Here is a 20,212-nt window from a genome sequence, read left to right on the forward strand (position 1 = left end):
GTGCTAGAGATTGCTCCTGGGACCACGGTGAGTTTAATTTGAATGGACATTAATTGCTAGTCTTAACATTTGAGTGCCATCATGCTAACGAGACATTGGAAATGATCTTTGGTGCAGCGTAACTCCAGAAAAGCATCGCACGATCCTTCTCCAGCTACCGGCGTGAGCCAGCCCGCTCCTACATCTCCATGATCACGGTAAGTTTCTCTAGTGTTTTGCCTAACAAATGCATAAATACCTAGACTTAGCTTTATTTCCTCCAATATGCTTACCATAATGACCTAGAGTTAGCTTCTTTTCCTCCAAAATGACTTAATAAGCTTACTGACCTCCAAAACCATCCATTTTACCTAAGTTAGCTCTAAAACAATCTATACTTAGCTTTGTTTCCTCCAAAATGACCTAAGTTAGCTCTAATATGCTTAGTTAACTAGGTTTGCTCAATAATGACATGCACTTAGCTTACTTATGTCAAAAATGGCATAATTAGCTTAGTTAGCTCATAAACGATCCATTTTTCCTAAGTTAGCTATAAAATGACCCATTTTACCTTAGTTAGCTCATAAATGATCCATTTTACCCAAGTTATCTCTAAAATGACCCATTTTACCTAGGTTAGCTCCAAAATGACCCATCTTACCTAGGTTAGCTATAAAATGATGCATTTTACCTAAGTGAGCTCCAAAATGATCCATTTCACCTAAGTTAGCTCATAAACGATCCATTTCACCTAGGTTAGCTCATAAACGGTCCATTTCACCTAAGTTAGCTCATAAACGATCCATTTCACCTAAATTAGCTCATAAACAATCCATTTCACCTAAGTTAGCTCATAAACAATCCATTTCACCTAAGTTAGCTCATAAATGATCCATTTCACCTTAGTTAGCTCATAAACGATCCATTTCAACTAAGTTAGCACATAAATGATCCATTTCACCTAAGTTAGCTCATAAATGACATATACTTCTTCTTCGAGTCTTTTTCTTCTTCTAATCACCTTTTTCTAACTTTCTTATTTGCCATTTTGCAGATTTCATTCACTTCACGAAAGCTAGCTTGCTATGATGGAGTGCTTGTTTTTCCTTTCATTCACTTCTAGTATTCTTCTAGCTTGCTATGATGGAACTTGCTATATGGATGAAACTTTGCATTGTAATATGTATGGATGGAACAATGTGTATGTGCAACTTACTTTGTATGTATGGATGGAACTATGTATGTATGATGAAACTTATGTGCTGGATATGTCATATGTTTGCTGTGAAATAGCCCTGTGAAATATATATATATATGTCATATATATTTGCTATGAAAATTGTTGGATTAAAAAAAGAGGCAATGCAGGCTCTTTGCCGTCTGCCACCGACGGCAAAGGGCTCTTTGCCACCCGCGGCGGACAGCAAAGAAGCCACGTGGCAGCCACCTGTGTTTCCTGGGAGCTGACCCATTTGGTCAATTTGCCTACAGTGGCGGACGGCAAAGCCTTTGCCTACAGGGGCAGACGGCAAAGGATCACCGTCGGTGCCTACAGTGGCAGACGGCAAAGCCTTGGTGGGCAGTGACGTGCAGCTGACGTCATTTGGCCGATGGGAAATGCCTGGTGCTCTTTGCCGTCAGCTGGCAGACGGCAAAGACTGTTGTTAGCCACCTAACGGACTAACAACGAATTTATTGTCGTCGGCTTTCTTTGTCATTAGCCACTGATGGCAAAGGCCTCTTTGCCGTCCGCTACTGAAAGCAGATGGCAAAGAAGGTCTTTGTCGATCCTATCTTTGCCGACGCCGTTTGCCAACCGCGGCAGACGACAAAGGCCTTTGCTGTCCGCCATCTGTGCCTTTGCCGTCTGCCTTGGCGGACGGCAAAGTAGCTGATTCCTGTAGTGTCCCTTATTCAGAACTATGTACGATATGTGAACATCACAAACGATTCAGAGAGCTTAACGCGTGTGTGTTGAGTTTGGACGTCAAAAATTTTGGTTCGAATTTCCCTGGTTATAGTGGTCATCCACGTCATTGCATAATTTGGGTACACAAAGGAGACTAACTTCTTAATCGAGCAAGTTCGGCAATTAAACAGAGCTAGGTGACCTAAATATTACTCTAACAAATTAAAGACCGGTGCTCTTAGTTAAACAAAACAAAGAGTACACTACGACTGGTGCTCGTCAATCTCCGGCGCCGCCTCCATGTCCAGCTCGTGCCCGACGGTCTCCTGGGGAAGGGGCTCCATGCAATCAATTGCACCATACTCGGCAAGCATCTCGCCATCCGTTGGGCATGGGCGGCCGCGATCTGGGCTCTGGCGGGCTCCATCATGGCAAGGTATGCCGCGCAGGAACGGACGCTGCTCAAACTCTCTCGGCGATTGCCAACTCTTCGGCCGTGGGTTGTCGATCGTTCTCAGGGAAGCTTCGTTTGATTTGTGCGGTGACCGCCACAAGCTGGGCGTGGACGGCCTCGACATGGTAGTGGGCGGCCTCCATCAGGGCTAAGGCCGCCACTGCAGAATGCACATCTGATGTGCCGCTCTCGCCAGTTGCTATCCCTGAGGCAGATGCTGTTGCCGCCGCCTGAGAAGCAACAGCGGCCGTTTGGGCTGCCTCGGCCGCCCGGACGCAGACTGCGGTCGCCCTCACGAAGCTTGTTAGCATGCGCCTGGCGGCTGCGGCCGCGCTCTCGCCGGAGTGGGCCGCCAAAGTTGCCCTCACGACATGGGTCCATGTCCCCATCTTTCACCGGCGACGAATGAACAGTGAAATGATATTTGGGGAGTGGGCTAGTGTGCTTGACACGCCAGCTGTGGACTGTAGCCAACGCACCTTCTCACGTAAGCCATAGGCGTACTATACACCGACGGCTGCATCTCACACGGTTGGTGATAATAAACTGTATGCAATCTACTTGATTTATCGTCTTGATTTGAATTACGTAATGGGGTCACAACTACAAAGGATGGTGTTTGAATTGCTAGAACTTTTATCTGCAGTGAACATGCAACTATAGGTGTGTCATCAAAAAAATTGGAATTATTCAGGGTTCGTTTGGACGTTTTTATACATTGACTTGGTTTTGTAGGCATTTGAAGTGCATAATTCTAATTTAATCTACATGCACATGCTCCAGTAAATATAAACAGGTTGAAAAATCAAATATGTGTCCTTGGTTGCATACTTAGGTCCCATGCAAGAAATGGGAATGAATGTCGCACACCCTGCCACCGTTACTCGGCCGCAAACATTGAGATACCTGCTTTTAAATTCTAGTAAATCCAAAACTCGTTTGAAATTCATGAAACTTGGCATGCTATCATGAAGTGGCATCAACAAGCCGTGGTAAACTTTTCCCATTTGGGGCAGGTTTGGGTATAAGCTTCTCACAAACCAGAGCTTCTCACAACAAGCGTGATGGTTTCTGTAGGGAACGTGCCACCTTTGGGGATGAAACGATATCCGTTGCCTCTTATTGCTTTCAAAAAAAATTGAGTGTCAACATAGAACAACAGGAGTGTTGTGTTTAATTTTGGAATTTTTCGGGGTACGTTTGGACATTTTTATACATTAACTGGGTTTCCCATGCATTTTATGTGCATAATTCAAATTTGAACTACATGCACATTCTCCAGCGCATATAAACTGGTTGAAAAATCAAATATGTGTCCTTGCTTGTATGTTTAGGTCCCATGCAAGAAATGGGAATGCATTTCAAACACCCTGCCACCGTCACTCGGCCGCAAACATTGAGATACCTGGTTTTTAAATTCTAGTAAATCCAAAACTCATCTGAAATTCATGAAACTTGGCATGCTATCATGGAGCGGCATCAACATGCCATGGTAAAAATTTTGTCCCATTTGGGGCAGGTTTGGGTATAAGCTTCTCACAAACCAGAGCTTCACACAACAAGCGTGATGGTTTCGGTAGGGAACGTGCCACCTCTTTGGGGACGAAACGATATCCGTTGCCTCTTATTGCTTTCAAAAAAATTTGAGTGTCAACAGAACAACAGAAGTGTTGTGTTTAATTTTGGAATTTTTCGGGGTTCGTTTGGACATTTTTATACATTAACTAGGTTTCCCAAGCATTTTGTGTGCATAATTCAAATTTGAACTACATGCACATTCTCTAGTGCATATAAACTGGTTGAAAAATCACATATATGTCCTTGGTTGCATGCTTAGGTCCCATGCAAGAAATGGGAATGAATTTCAAACACCCTTCCACCGTCACTTGGCCGCAAACATTGAGATACCCGATTTTTAAATTCTAGTAAATCCAAAACTCGTCTAGAATTCATGAAACATGGCATGCTATCATGGAGCGGCATCAGCATGCCGTGGTAAAAATTTTGTCCCATTTGGGGCAGGTTTGGGTATAAGCTTCTCACAAACTAGAGCTTCTCACAACAAGCGTGATGGTTTCGGTAGGGAACATGCCACCTTTGGGGACGAAATGATATTCGTTGCCTCTTATTGCTTTCAAAAAATTTAGAGTGTCAACATAGAACAACAGGAGTGTTGTGTTCAATTTTGGAATTTTTCGGGGTTCGTTTGGACATGTTTATACATTAACTGGGTTTTCCAGGCATTTTATGTGCATAATTCAAATTTGAACTACATGCACATTCTCCAGTGCATATAAACTGGTTGAAAAATCAAATATGTGTCGTTGGTTGCATGCTTAGGTCCCATGCAAGAAATGGGAATGAATTTCAAACACCCTGCCACCGTCACTCGGCCGCAAACATTGAGATACCTGGCTTCTAAATTCTAGTAAACCCAAAAGTCGTCTAAAATTCATGAAACTTGGCATGCTATCATGGAGCAGCATCAACATGCCGTGGTAAAAAATTTGTCCCATTTGGGGCAGGTTTGGGTATAAGCTTCTCACAAACCATAGCTTCTCACAACAAGCGTGATGGTTTCGGTAGGGAACGTGCCACCTTTGGGGACGAAATGATATTTGTTGCCTCTTATTGCTTTCAAAAAATTTCTAGTGTCAACATAGAACAACAGGAGTGTTGTGTTTACTTTTGGAATTTTTCGGGGTTCGTTTGGACATTTTTATACATTAACTGGGTTTTCTAGGCATTTCATGTGCATAATTCAAATTTTAACTACATGCACAAGCTCGAGTGCATATAAATTGGTTGAAAAATCAAATCTGTGACCTTCGGGGCATGCTTAGGTCCCATGCAAGAAATGGGAATGGATTTCAAACACCAGGGCACTGTTGATTGCTGGAAAAACGTTGAGATGCTTTGTTTTTAAATTCTAGTAAATCCAAAACTCGTCTAAAATTCATGAAACTTGGCATGCTATTATGGAATGGCACCCGACATGCTGTGGTATTTTTCGTGTCCATTTTGAGAGAAGGCGCACTCGAATAACAGCCAACAAAGGCATTTTGAAACAAATAGCTGCCACTGTAACATCTCAAACGTTTTGTATAATTTAAATTGTGTGCGTTCTGTTAACCATTCACGTGACGCCACGCCTCACTCTTTTAATGGCTAGGAGGTGCCGTGCGGACAGGTGCTTGAGTGCTTGACTAAACGGAAGGCGTGCGAGTTGTACTCCAATGCGGAGGCTCAACGGGAAGCGTGCGAGATGTACGCCGTGCAGGCTCACCGGGAAGCGAGCCCTTGGGCTTCCATGGCCACCCACCTTGCTCGCATCCTCTACATTAATGGCACCCAAGCCGCAGTTTAATATGGTTTTTAAATATAAAACACTCATCGCAAACGACAGCTTCCCCAGGAAGCCAAGAGAAAATGTGCCGAGCAGGATTTCTGCAGCTCTTGATTGCAAACGTTTTAGATAGAGCACCCGTATGCAAAGTGAGAGCTATGGTCTTACCCCTTAAATCGAGGGAAAATCCACAGCGCTGGATTTGTGCATCCCTTCAACGCAAACAGTTGTTTTTTATGACCCGTGTGCAACCACGTACAAACAATTTGGTAAGATTTGCATCTGTCATATTGGGTATGTTGCCATTTGTCAAACTGGAAAGATTTACATTTGTTGATCTAGTAACGTTGCCATTAGTCAATCCTTGTAACACTGCGATTTGTCAAAATATGCAGCTAGAAATCACTAGCACTATCTAATTTTTGCAACTAAAATTAAGTAATTAAGCATATATATATATATACTAGCTAATTTTAAGTACGTTGTACAGTTCGACCACACATCTATAGTCAGATGAACTGAACAAAATAGCCCCTAAATACTACTACTACCATGGAGGGGCTTTGTGCTACTTCCGGCAGCCTCTCCTCTGCTGAGCGCGCTTAGTAAGAGACAGCGGAGGAGGAGGAGCCTACCGACGAGCTGGAGAAATGCAATACGGTGCCTGCCGCTGCTGCATGTTCAGCGACGCTCGCCAGCTCGAACGCCCACTGCCGCTCCAGACGATCCCTATCGAAGCGGCTGGACTGCTCGTAGATCTCCTGATTCCTCGCCTCCGCGTATCACACACATCTTGTTAAGTTGAACCGTTTCTATTCTAATGTCTCAACGCAAATAGTTCAGCCGAGTGAACTGCATGTCGTATATCGCACACACCTTCATCTGGTCGACCGTTTCTTTTGTGTTGCCTAATCACAAACAGTTCATCCGAGTGAACCGTATGCTGTATATCGCACACACCTCCATCTCGCTACCCATTTCTTTTGTTACTCCTCATGGCAAACAGTTAATTGAACTGAACCATATGCCCTGCATTGCACACGCAACTAAAATCTGAACCGTGTTTGATGGCTCCGCCATCGCAAATGTTTTGAACCTTTTTGACCGTTTTTTACACAACCGTTTGCAATTATGGCATCGCACACAGTTTCGTCGAAGGGTCTCTGATTCTAGTGTTGCGTTAGCAGCATCCTGTAGTAGTGTAAGCTGATGCTTCAATCTTGGTCTTGTGCCTATGCACAGTTGGGCAACAGACCCAGGGTTTATTGCACCGACACTTGTTTTGCACCCGAACTATTTCAATCATCTTGAAAGCTTCAATTTCAATAGGGATAAGATGATTGTAGTAAGGTTGAAGGATGTCTTCTTCTTCTGCTGCCGGAACTTGATCCTCTGCGGCCTTCTTGATCTTATCACCCTTGTTGATCTCCCCAAGTTCTTCTCTCTTCATCTCTATCTTCATTAGCCAATCATCGTCGCCCGCGTTGTTGGAGGAGGGAGACGACATGATGCCTGGCCTTGAAAACTCTGACAGAAAATAGCTCGAAACAAAAACAGGAGATATCGTCGTGGTACGGTGGTCAAAACCTTCGGGAGAATATATAATGAATTTTTACCTACCATAAGAAGTATTCTGCAAGAAAACAGAGTCCGGAGGGCACACGAGGTGGCCACAAGGTCGGGGGGCGCGCCCTCCACCCTTGTGGTGGCCTCGTGTCTCTTTCGGACTACTTTTAGTTTTCCTAAAAAAATTAATATTCCAAAACAAAGAAAATTTATCATTGGAAATGTTTTGGAGTCGGTTTACTTACCGTACCACATACCTATTCCTTTTCGAAGTCTGAAACGTTCTGGAAAGTGCCCCTTATGTACTCCTCCGGTGTCACAGTATCAATTATGTTGGTCTCTTATGGGAGTACCTGAGATACAATGTTTAAGTCTTTGACCGTTTACCACCTTCAGCTTTTTATCTTCGGCATTGTTGATTTTTATGGCACCGGAACGATAGACCTCTCGATAATGTAAGGGCTTTCCCATTTAGAGAGAAGCTTTCCTGCAAAAAATCTTAAACGAGAGTTGTATAGCAAAACATGATCACCTCCATTAAACTCACGCTTTTGTATCCTTTTGTCATGCCATCTTTTAACTTTTTCTTTAAACAACTTAGCATTCTCATAGGCTTGGGTTCTCCATTCATCAAGTGAGCTAATGTCAAATAGCCTCTTCTCACCGGCAAGTTTGAAATCATATTGAGCTCTTTAATAGCCCAATATGCCTTATGTTATAGCTCAAGAGGCAAGTGACAAGCTTTTCCATAAACCATTTTATATGGAGACATACCCATAGGATTCTTATAAGCAGTTCTATAAGCCCACAAAGCATCATCAAGTTTCTTAGACCAATTCTTTCTAGATCTATTAACAGTCTTTTGCAAAATTAATTTAATCTCCCTATTGCTCAATTCTACTTGACCACTAGACTGAGGATGATAAGGAGATGCAATTCTATGGTTGACATAATACTTAGCAAGCATTTTATGGAAAGCACCATGAATAAAATGCGAACCACCATCAGTCATTAAATATCTAGGGACTCCAAACCTCGGAAAAATAACTTCTTTAAGCATCTTAATAGAAGTGTTATGATCAACACTACTAGTTGGAATAGCTTCTACACACTTAGTAATGTAATAAACAGGAACTAGAATATGTGTATACCCATTAGAGGAACGAAAAGGTCCCATATAATCAAAGCCCCAAACATCAAGTGGTTCAATAACAAGTGAATAGTTCATGGGCATTTCCTGACGTCTACTAATATTACCAATTCTTTGACATTGATCACAAGACAAGACAAACTTATGAGCATCCTTAAAGAGAGTGGGCCAATAGAAACCGAATTGCAATACCTTGTGTGCAGTTCTATCTCCAGCGTGGTGTCCTCCGTAAGACTCGGAGTGGTACTTGCGTAGGAGTATGTTCCTGTTCATGCTCAGGTACACAATGTCTAATAACACCATCTACTCCTCCTTTATAAAGATGTGGGTCATCCTAGAAGTAATGTCTTAAATCATAGAAAAACTTTTTCTTTTGCTGATAAGTGAAACTAGGTGGTATAAATTTAGCAACAACATAATTAGCATAATCAGCATAACATGGAGCATTACGAGAAGCATTTATGACATTTAATTGCTCATCACAAAAGCTATCATCAATAGGTAGTGGGTCATCAGGAACATTTTCTAACCTAGATATGTTGTCTGCAACGGGGTTCTCAGCTCCCTTTCAATCAATAATATGCAAATCAAATTCTTGTAGTAAGAGAACCCATCTAATAAGTCTAGGTTTGGCATCTTTCTTTTCCATAAGATATTTAATAGCAGCATGATCAGTGTGAACAGTTACTTTGGAATCAACAATATAAGGTCTGAACTTATCACATACAAATACAACTGCTAAAGATTCTTTTTCAATGGTAGCATAATTTCTCTGGGCACTGTCTAGAGTTTTACTAGCATACTGAACAAAATTTAATTTCTTATCAACTCTTTGTCCTAGAACAGCACCAACAGCATAATCACTAGCGTCACACATAATTTCAAAGGGTAGGTTCCAATCAGGTGGCTGAACTATAGGTGCGGAAATCAAGTCTTTCTTAAGTATTTCAAATGCTTCTACACAATCATCATCAAAAACAAAAGGAACATCTTTTTGCAAGAGATTAGTGAGAGGCCTAGAAATTTTAGCGAAGTCTTTAATAAACCTCCTATAGAAACCAGCATGACCAAGGAAACTTCTTATACCTTTGATATCTTTAGGACACGGCATCTTTTCAATAGCGTCTATTTTAGCTTTATCAACTTCAATACCTCTTTCAGAAATTTTATGCCCCAAGACAATACCTACATTAACCATAAAGTGGCACTTTTCCCAATTCAAGACGAGATTAGTTTCTTCACATCTCTGCAAAACTTGATCAAGGTTGCTTAAGCAATCATCAAAAGAAGTTCCGTAAACGGAGAAATCATCCATGAAAACCTCAACAATCTTTTCACAGAAATTAGAGAATATAGCAGTCATACATCTTTGAAAGGTAGCAGGTGCATTACATAAACCAAAAGGCATACGTCAATAAGCAAAGGTACCGAAAGGGCAAGTAAAAGTGGTTTTCTCTTGATCCTCTTTTGACACAGGTATTTGAGAGAAACCAGAATAACCATCTAGAAAGCAAAAATGTGTATGTTTAGATAATATTTCTAGCATTTGATCAATAAACGGTAGAGGGTGATGATATTTTCTAGTGGCTTTATTTAATTTGTGGAAATCAATTACCATTCTATAACCTGTAACAATTCTTTGAGGAATCAATTCATTCTTATCATTAGGAACAACAGTAATACCTCCCTTCTTAGGGACACAATGAACAGGACTTACCCATTGACTATCAGCAATAGGATAAATTATACCTGCCTCCAGAAGCTTTAGTATTTCATTTCTTACCACTTCTTTCATCTTAGGATTTAGCCGTCGTTGATGATCAACAACCGGTTTAGCATCTTTTTCCAATTTTATTTTGTGCTGACATAGAGTGGGACTAATGCCCTTAAGATCATCCAAAGTATATCCAATAGCGGCACGGTGCTTATTCAGAGTTTTCAATAATCTCTTTTCTTCATGCTCTGAAAGGTTAGCACTAATAATAATAGGATATATCTTCTTTTCATCAAGATAAGCATATTTTAGAGTATCGGGTAATGGTTTAAGCTCAAACATGGGATCACCCTTAGGTGGAGGAGGATCCCCAAGGATTTCAACAGGCAAATTGTGTTTCAAAAAGGTCCCTAATTAAAGAATACTTCATCTATTTCCCTTCTGTCATTCATGGTCTAGCAAATATTGTTCTAAAGGATCACCAGGAGGCACGGCAATAGAAGCAAGACCAATAATTTCATCTTTACTAGGCAATTCTTTATCATGGGGTTGTCTACGAAATTTAGAGAAATTAAAATCATGAGACATACCTCCCAAACCAATACTAACAATATCTTTCTCGCGGTCTATCCTAGCATTAACAGTATTCAAGAAGGGTCTACCAAATATAATGGGACAAAAATTATCTTGTGGGAAGCAAGAACAAGAAAATCAGTAGGATATTTTATCTTCCCACACGAAACTTCAACATCTCTAACAATCCCAATCGGTGATATAGTATCTCTATTAGCAAGTTTAATAGTAACATCAATATCCTCTATCTCAGCAGGTGCAACATCATTCATAATTTCTTGATATAAGGTAAAAGGAATTGCACTCACACTAGCACCCACATCACATAAGCTATGATAACAATGATCTCCTATTTTAACACAAATAACAGGCATGCCAACAACGGGTCTATGTTTGTCTTTTAGTATCGGGTTTAGCAATCCTCGCAGCTTCATCACAGAAATAAATAACATGCCCATCAATATTATCTACCAAGATATCTTTGACCATAGCAATACTAGGTTCAACTTTAATTTGTTCAGAAGGTGTAGGTGTTTTAGTATAACTCTTACGAACCATAGTTGAAGCTTTAGCATGATCCTTTATTCTAACAGGGAATGGCGGTTTCTCAATATAAGTAGTGGGAACAATATGATCGGCAATATAAATAATAGTTTCTTCTTCAACTTTAACAGGTTCACCTACTTTAACTTCAATGGGAGGATGATATTTAAAGCACTTCTCCTTAGGGAGATCGACATAGGTAGCAAATGATTCACAGAAAGAAGCTACTATCTCACAGTCAAGTCCATATTTAGTGCTCAAATCTCGAAAAGCATCGGTATCCATAAAAGACTTAACACAATCAAACTTAAGCTTTATACCTAACTCTTTACCTTCGTCGAGATGCCAATCTTCAGAGTTGCACTTAATTCTTTCCAATAAATCCCATTTGAATCCAATATCCTTCTTCATATAGGAACCAGTACAAGAAGTATCGAGCATGGATCGATCATTATGAGGAAGCCGAGCATAAATTTTTTGAATAATAACTTCTCTTGAGAATTCATGATTGGGGAAGGAATATAACATTGATAAGCCTCCCACAAGCTTGAGCGATACTTTCTCCTTCACGAGGCCAAAAATTATATATAAAATTCCGATCACGATGAACTAGATGCATGGGATAAACTTCTGATGAAATTCCAATTTCAATCAGTTGTAGTTCCATGATCCAATATCATCCAATAGCCTAAACTATGGCAATGCCTTTCCCTTCAAATATAAAGGGAATACTTTCTTCTTGACGGCATCCTTGGGTATACCTGCAAGCTTAAATAATCCACAAACTTCATCCGCATAGATTAGGTGCATATCGGGATGTAATGTTCCATCTCCTGCATAAGGATTAGCTAGCAGTTTCTCTATCATACCCGAAGGAATTTCATAATAAATATTTTCAGTAGGTGTAGTAGGTTGAGGAGAAACTAATTGTGGTTCCTGTCGAGGTGAAGATACCCCGAACAAACCCCTCAAAGGATTATTTTCCATAGTAACAAGTGACAGTAAATTTCAGCACACTATATAAATGTTTCTTTACCAAATTCCACTTACTAAAGGCGCTTCACTCCCCGGCAATGGCGCCAGAAAAGAGTCTTGATGACCCACAAGTATAGGGGATCTATCTTATTTCTTTCGATAAGTAGGAGTGTCGAACCCAACGAGGAGCAGAAGGAAATGACAAGTGGTTTTCAGCAAGGTATTCTCTGCAAGCACTGAAATTATCGGTAACAGATAGTTTTGTGATAAGATAAATCGTAACCGGTAACAAGTAAATAAAGCAATTAAGGTGCAGCAAGGTGGCCCAATCCTTTTTGTAGCAAAGGACAAGCCTGGACGGACTCTTGTATAAAGCAAAGCGCTCCCGAGGACACATTGGAATTGTTGTCAAGCTAGTTTTCATCATGCTCATATGATTCGCTTTCGTTACTTTGATAATTTGATATGTGGGTGGACCTGCTTGGGTGCTGCCCTTCCTTGGACAAGCCTCCCACTTATGATTAACCCCTCTCGCAAGCATCCGCAACTACGAAAGAAGTATTAGGGTAAATCTAACCATAGCATGAAACGTATGGATCCAAATCAGCCCCTTACGAAGCAACGCATAAACTAGGGTTTAAGCTTCTGTCACTCTAGCAACCCATCATCTACTTATTACTTCCCAATGTCTTCCCCTAGGCCCAAATCATGGTGAAGTGTCATGTAGTCGATGTTCACATAACACCACTAGAGGAGAGACAACATACATCTGATCAAAATATCGAACGAATACCAAATTCACATGATTACTTATAAAAAGACATCTCCCCTGTCCTCAGCAACAAACGTAACTACTCACAAAGCATATTCATAATCAAGATCAGAGGAGTATTAATTATCATTAAGGATCTGAACATATGATCTTCCATCGAATAAACCAACTAGCATCAACTACAAGGAGTTATCAACACTACCAGCAACCCACAGGTACCAACCTAAGGTTTTGGGACCAAGATCGGATACAAGAGATGAACTAGGGTTTGAGAGGAGATGGTGCTGGTGACGATGTTGATGGATATTGACCCTTCCTCGATGAGAGGATCGATGGTGATGGCGATGGCGATGATTTCCCCCTCCCGGAGGGATGTTTCCCCGGCAGAATAGCTCCGCCGGACCCCTACATTAGTTCTGCCCAGGTTCCACCTCGAGACGGCGGTGCTTCATCCCGAAAGCTTCCTTATGATTTTTTCCAGGGTAAAAGACACCATATAGCATAAGATGGGCACCGGAGGCCTGCCAGGGGGCCCACAAGGTCGGGGGGCGCGCCCAGTGGGTAGGGCGCGTCCTCCACCCTTGTGGCTGGCTGGTGGCCCCCCTCTGGTTCTTTCTTCACCCAATATTTTTTTTATTCCAAAAATAAGCTCCGTGAAGTTTCAGGACTTTTGGAGTTGTGCAGAATAGGTCTCTAATATTTGCTCCTTTTCCAGTCCAGAATTCCAGCTGTCGGCATTCTCCCTCTTCATGTAAACCTTGTAAAATAAGAGAGAATATGCATAAGTATTGTGATATAATGTGTAATAACAGCCCATAATGCAATAAATATCAATATAAAAGCATGATGCAAAATGGACGTATCACGCACACGCCACGGAGTTCGAACGGGTGATCGCCCCCCTTGCCTCCTTAGCACCAAAGAGGAAACTGCCTCCTCTGCGCCCGCTATTACCCGCCTACCTTGGTCATCATGGCTTGCGTCATGGCAGCCTCGTGAGGATAAGATGTCTTCACCGAGCCCACCGCTGTGTCATGACCAGAAGCTTTCCAGCCGAAGACCACCTTTCGTCAAGATAAGATGTACTACTTGTCCCCTTTCAAATTGGCCACTGTGGAATCCCTTCCTGCCTAAGTTTTGGGGGAAGAGGACCAAGCCACTATAAATATAGGTTAGCCACCAACGTAGAAGAGGTCAACCCATTCCTCACCCCTGAACCTTGCGAGGTTGTTCATCCTTTGTACTAGTTCATCCTCAGCCCCTCGTGAGGTCAATCCACCACAAAGCAGGAGTAGGGTCTTACATCGCAAGCTGGCCTGAACCTGGGTAAACTATCGTGTTCATATTCTTCCTTACTCACGCGAATTGGGCTAGGCTGTGGGGTGATGAGTTGGTAGGTTGGAGTGGTTGAGTTCTTCGCACACGCCCCAGAGTTCGAACCTTCTTGTGTCTGGGAGCCCTAAATTCGACAGCCAATTTCGCCACGGGTCGTTAATGGGCCAAGAGTTACAAAGGGCCTCATATGGGTTGAAAGACATCATGGGCCATACATGGGTCGGAAGTTACAACGGGCTGGAATCATATTGGACGGCCTGGATGACGCTACTGGGCCTAATTCGGATAGGCCATAATGGGTCGTGAGTTAGAGGGCTGTAATTGGGCTATATGCGAACATGCCATCAACGGGCTTTAAGTGGGCCGGCCGTTACCTTTTGACCAGGTCAAATGGGTCGGCCTTTTGACCTAAATGGGCACTGTTGGGGCGAGCCATGTGTCGGCGTATCATAGGCGCGTCCCGTCCATTCGCTGGATGACAACGGTCCCAACGCTGAGCCGACAGATGGATCCGCCGGCGAATGAGAATTTTACACGTGGAAAATCCCCGTTGGTCTGGGCTGTTAACAGGTTATCGGATCCAAACCGGAACCTGATGGCTTAAAGGTGACCCGTTACAGTGGATGCCACGTGTCGGTTACCCTTGATGAAGCGCTTCCATGACACGCCATTTATCATCATGGAAGTGGGCAGTTCCGTGATGATAATTTTGGTATTATCATGGAACACTTCTACGACAGCACATGTATGACTATCTTGATTCTGTCATAAAATCGTCATGGATGTACATGCATCATAGAAAACGTGACCTACTGTGACAAACACGTATCAACATGGAATTGTTTTTTTATAGTGTAGGTTTTGATAAATAGATCTAACAAAAATACAAAATAAAACAAATAAGGAAAAATTGCAGCAAGGTATTTTGGATTTAATATATGATAGGAAATAGACCCGGGGGCCATAGTTTTCACTAGCGGCTTCTCTCGAGAAAATGGCATATGGTGGGTAAACAAATTATTGTTGGGCAATTGATAGAAAAGCGAATAATTATGACGATATCCAAGGCAATGATCATGTATATAGGCATAACGTCCAAGATTAGTAGACAGACTCCTGCATGCATTTAGATACATTATAACTGAGCACTTTTCTATCCCTCTCAGGCCATCAGCATTTCTATCTGTTGGATCGTCTTTAATGAGAAAGGAAACAAGTTAAGAATATAGTAGTAGCGAATTTTTTCCTCATGAACAAATAGGGTGGCTATATCATTTAATTTAGTAAGATGTGCCACAACTGTTTCAGATTCATAACCATGAAAAGGATCAGATTCAACCAAAGTAATTAACTCAGGATCTACAGAGAATTCATAATCCTTATCAGTAACAAAGATAGGTGAAGTAGCAAAAGCGGGATCATATTTCATTCTAGCATTCAAGGATTTTTCTTTCAGCTTAGCTAACAATTTCTTAAGAGCCTCTCTATCATTGCAAGCAAAGAAGACTCTAGCAGTTTCTTCTTCCATAACATAACCCTCAGGTACAATAGGCAATTCATATCTAGGGGGAGAATCATAATCATCAGTTTCAATAATATCATAAGTTTCAGTAATTTCATTCTCTCTAACCCTAGCAAGTTGTTCATCAAGAAATTCACCTAGTGGCACGGTATTATCAAGCAGAGAAGTAGTTTCATCATAAGCATCATGCATAGCAGAAGTGGCATCATCAATAACATGCAACATATCAGAATCAATAGCAGGTGTAGGTGTCTCAAGTTTACTCAAAACTGAAGGAGAATCAAGTGCAGAGCTAGATGGCAGTTCCTTACCTCCCCTCGTAGTAGAGGGATAGATCTTGGTTTTGTCGTCTTTCAAATTTCTCATAGTGATCAACAGATATAAATCCCAAGTGACTCAGAGAATAGAGCTATGCTCCCCGGCAATGGCGCCAGAAAAAGGTCTTGATAACCCACAAGTATAGGGGATCGCAACAGTTTTCGAGGGTAGAGTATTCAACCCAAATTTATTGATTCGACACAAGGGGGGCCAAAGAATATGCTCAAGTATTAGCAGCTGAGTTGTCAATTCAACCACACCTGAAAGACTTAATATCTGTAGCAAAGTATTTAGTAGCAAAGTAGTATGGAGGTAACGGTAACAGTGGCAAAAGTAACAGTAGCAGTTTTGTAGCAATCGTAACAGTGGCAACAGAAAAGTAACGAAGCAAAGATCAATATGTGAAAAGCTCGTAGGCAATGGATTAATGATGGATAATTAAGTCGGATGGCATTCATCATGCAACGGTTATAACATAGGGTGACACAGAACTAGCTCCAATTCATCAATATAATGTAGGCATGTATTCTGAATATAGTCATACGTGCTTATGGAAAAGAACTTGCATGACATATTTTGTCCTACCCTCCTGTGGCAGCGGGGTCCTATTGGAAACTAAGGGATATTAAGGCCTTCTTTTAGTAGAGTACCGGACCAAAGCATTAGCACTTAGTGAATATATGAACTCCTCTAACTACGATCATCATCGGGAGAGGTCTCGACTATTGTCACTCCGGGGTTGCCGGATGATAACACGTAGTAGGTGACTATAACTTGCAATATAGGATCAAGAACACAAATATATTCATGAAAACATAATAAGTTCAGATCTGAAATCATGGCACTCGGGCCCTGGTGACAAGCATTAGGCATAGCAAAGTCATAGCAACATCAATCTTAGAGCATAGTGGATACTAGGGATCAAACCCTAACAAAACTAACTTGATTACATGGTAAATCTCATCCAACCCATCACCCTCCAGCAAGCCTACGATGGGATTACTCACACACGGCGCTGAGCATCATGAAATTGGTGATGGAGGATGGTTGATGATGGCAACGCCGACGGATTCCCCTCTTCGAAGCCCCGAACGGACTCTAGATCTGCCCTCCCGAGGAATAACAGGGCTTGGCGGCGGCTCTGTATCGTAAAACGTGATGAATCCTTCTCTCTGTTTTTTCCTCCCCAAACGTGAATATATGGAGTTGGAGTTGAGGTCGGTGGAGGTCCAAGGGGCCCACAAGGTTGGGAGGCACGCCCCCACCCTTCTGGCCGGGGTGTGGGCCCCCTTCATCTGATTCTTTTACCAATATTTTTTATTAACTCCAAAACTTATCTCCGTGAAGTTTCAGGTCATTCCGAGAACTTTTTATTCTGCACAAAAATAACACCATGGTAATTCTGCTGAAAACAGCGTCAGGCCTGGTTAGTTCCATTCAAATCATGTAAGTTAGAGTCCAAAACAAGGGCGAAAGAGTTTGGAAAAGTAGATACGACAGATATGTATCAACTCCCCCAAGCTTAACCCATTGCTTGTCCTCAAGCAATTCAGTTGACAAACTAAAAGTGATAAAGAAAAACTTTTACAAACTCTGTTTGATCTTGTTGTTGCAAATATGTAAAGTCGGCATTCATGTTTTCAACAAAGATTATGAAATAACCATATTCACAATAACATTTAGGTCTCACGTTTACTCACATCAATGGCATAATCAACTAGCGAGCAATAATAATAAATCTCAGATGACAACACTTTCTCAAAACAATCATGATATGATATAACAAGATGGTATCTCGCTAGCCCTTTCTGAGACCGCAAAACATAAATGCAGAGCACCCCTGAAGATCAAGGACTCACTAGACATTGTAATTCATGGTAAAAGAGATCCAGTCACAGTCATACTCAATATAAATTAATAACAATGCATACAAATGACAGTGGTGCTCTCTAACTGGTGCTTTTTATAAGAGAACGATGAATCAGCAATAAAAGTAAATAGATAGGCCCTTCGCAGAGGGATGCAGGGATTTGCAGAGGTGCCAGAGCTCGAGTTTTGAAATAAGGATAAATAATATTTTGAGCGGCATGCTTTCATTGTCAACATAGCAACCAAGAGATCTCAGTATCTTCCATGCTACATACATTATAGGCGGTTCCCAAACAGAATTGTAAATTTTATACTCCCCCACCACCAACAAGCACACTCCACGGCTGATCCGAAACAACGGGTACCGTCCAACTAACAACAGTTCTGGGGGAGTTTTGTTTGCAATTATTTTGATTTGATTTGGCATGGGACTGGGCATCCCGGTTACCAGCCATTTTCTCGTGAATGATGAGCGGAGTCCACTCATCATGAGAATAACCCACCTAGCATGGAAGATATTGACAACCCTAGTTGGTACATGAGCGGTTCGAGCATACAAAACAGATTATCATTTGAAGGTTTAGAGGTTCGCACTTGCAAATTTACTTGGAAGGGCAAGTAAATACCACATATAGGAAGGTATGGTGGACTCATATGGAACAGCTTTGGGTTTATGGAAGTGGATGCACAAGCAGTATTCCCGCTTAGTACAAGTGAAGGCTAGAAAGAGACTGGGAAGCAACCAACTAGAGAGCGACAACAGTCATAAACATGCATTGAGATTAACCAACATTGAATGCAAGCATGAGTAGGATATAAATCGCCATGAACATAAATATCGTGGAGGCTATGTTCATTTTGTTTCAACTACATGCGTGCACATGTGCCAAGTCAAGCCACTCGGATCATTCAAAGAAGGATACCATCCTATCATACTGCATCACAGCCATTTTAATTTCCATGTTGGCACGCAAGGTAAACCATTATAAACTCCTAGCTAATTAAGCATGGCATGAGTAACTATAATCTCTAATTGTCATCACAAACATGTTTCATTCATAATAGGCTGAATCAAGAATGTTGAACTAATCATATTTACAAAAATAAGATAGGTCGAGCTCATACCAGCTTTTCCTCATCTCAATCATTTCATCATATATCATCATGATTGCCTTTCACTTGCACGACAGAACAGTGTGGATAATAATAATAGTGCACGTGCATTGGACTAAGCTGGAATCTGCAAACATTTATTCAAAGGAGAAGACAAGGTAATATGGGCTCTTTGTTAGATCAACAATAATGCATAAGAGAGTCACTCAACATTTTCATCGTGGTCTTCTCCTCTCGATCCCCAAAGAAAAGAAAATAATTTCAAAGAAACACACTGAAATATTTTTGGAGTTTTTGTTTTTCTGGAGAAAGAGAAACAAGAACGAGAAAAACTATTTACACGGGAAAGCTCCCAGCAAGAAAAAGAAGAACGAGAAATCTTTTTGGGTTTTCTTTTAGTACTACAACTAAGCATGCATAGAAGGTAAACTACTAAAACTAATTTTTTGGTATTTCTTAAAGTTTTTCAAACACACAAGAAGAAACCGGGAAAAAGAAATAAACTAACATGGATAATACAATGAAAGACTATGAACACCGACAACTAAAATAAGTGTGTGAACATGAATGTAATGTCGGTGAGAAATATGTACTCCCCCAAGCTTAGGCTTTTGGCCTAAGTTGATCTAAGGCCACCACTGCCCTGGATGATGTCCGGAATCATAGTTGGGGTCGTACTGTGCTGCTGCAGCTACCGCTTGGCGAGCTGCCTCCTAGAGGCGAGCAGCCTCCGCTGTTATCTCGTACTCATTTGCCTCCTCTCTAGTTATAAAGTATCGCCCATTTTCCTGAAAGTTAAAGGAGGCAGGAGCAGGAAGAGTAACAAGGACGGCGCGCCGTCTATCAAAGATTAGTCGATACTGGAGGATCTGTTCGTTCCTCTTAAGAAACTGGTAGCGTACCATAGCTTCATAATCCAGAAAAGCAGGTGGCAACTCAATGTCATACCCCCTTATGGGTACACCCAAATAATTAGCTAAACGAGTTGCATAAATCCCACCAAATAAATCTCCATCTTTAGCATTATGGTGTAACCTCCTAGCAATAATAGCCCCAAAATTATATCGTTTATCA

Source organism: Triticum aestivum, chromosome 2D, assembly GCF_018294505.1.
Source record: "Triticum aestivum cultivar Chinese Spring chromosome 2D, IWGSC CS RefSeq v2.1, whole genome shotgun sequence".
Classification (NCBI taxonomy): domain Eukaryota; kingdom Viridiplantae; phylum Streptophyta; class Magnoliopsida; order Poales; family Poaceae; genus Triticum; species Triticum aestivum.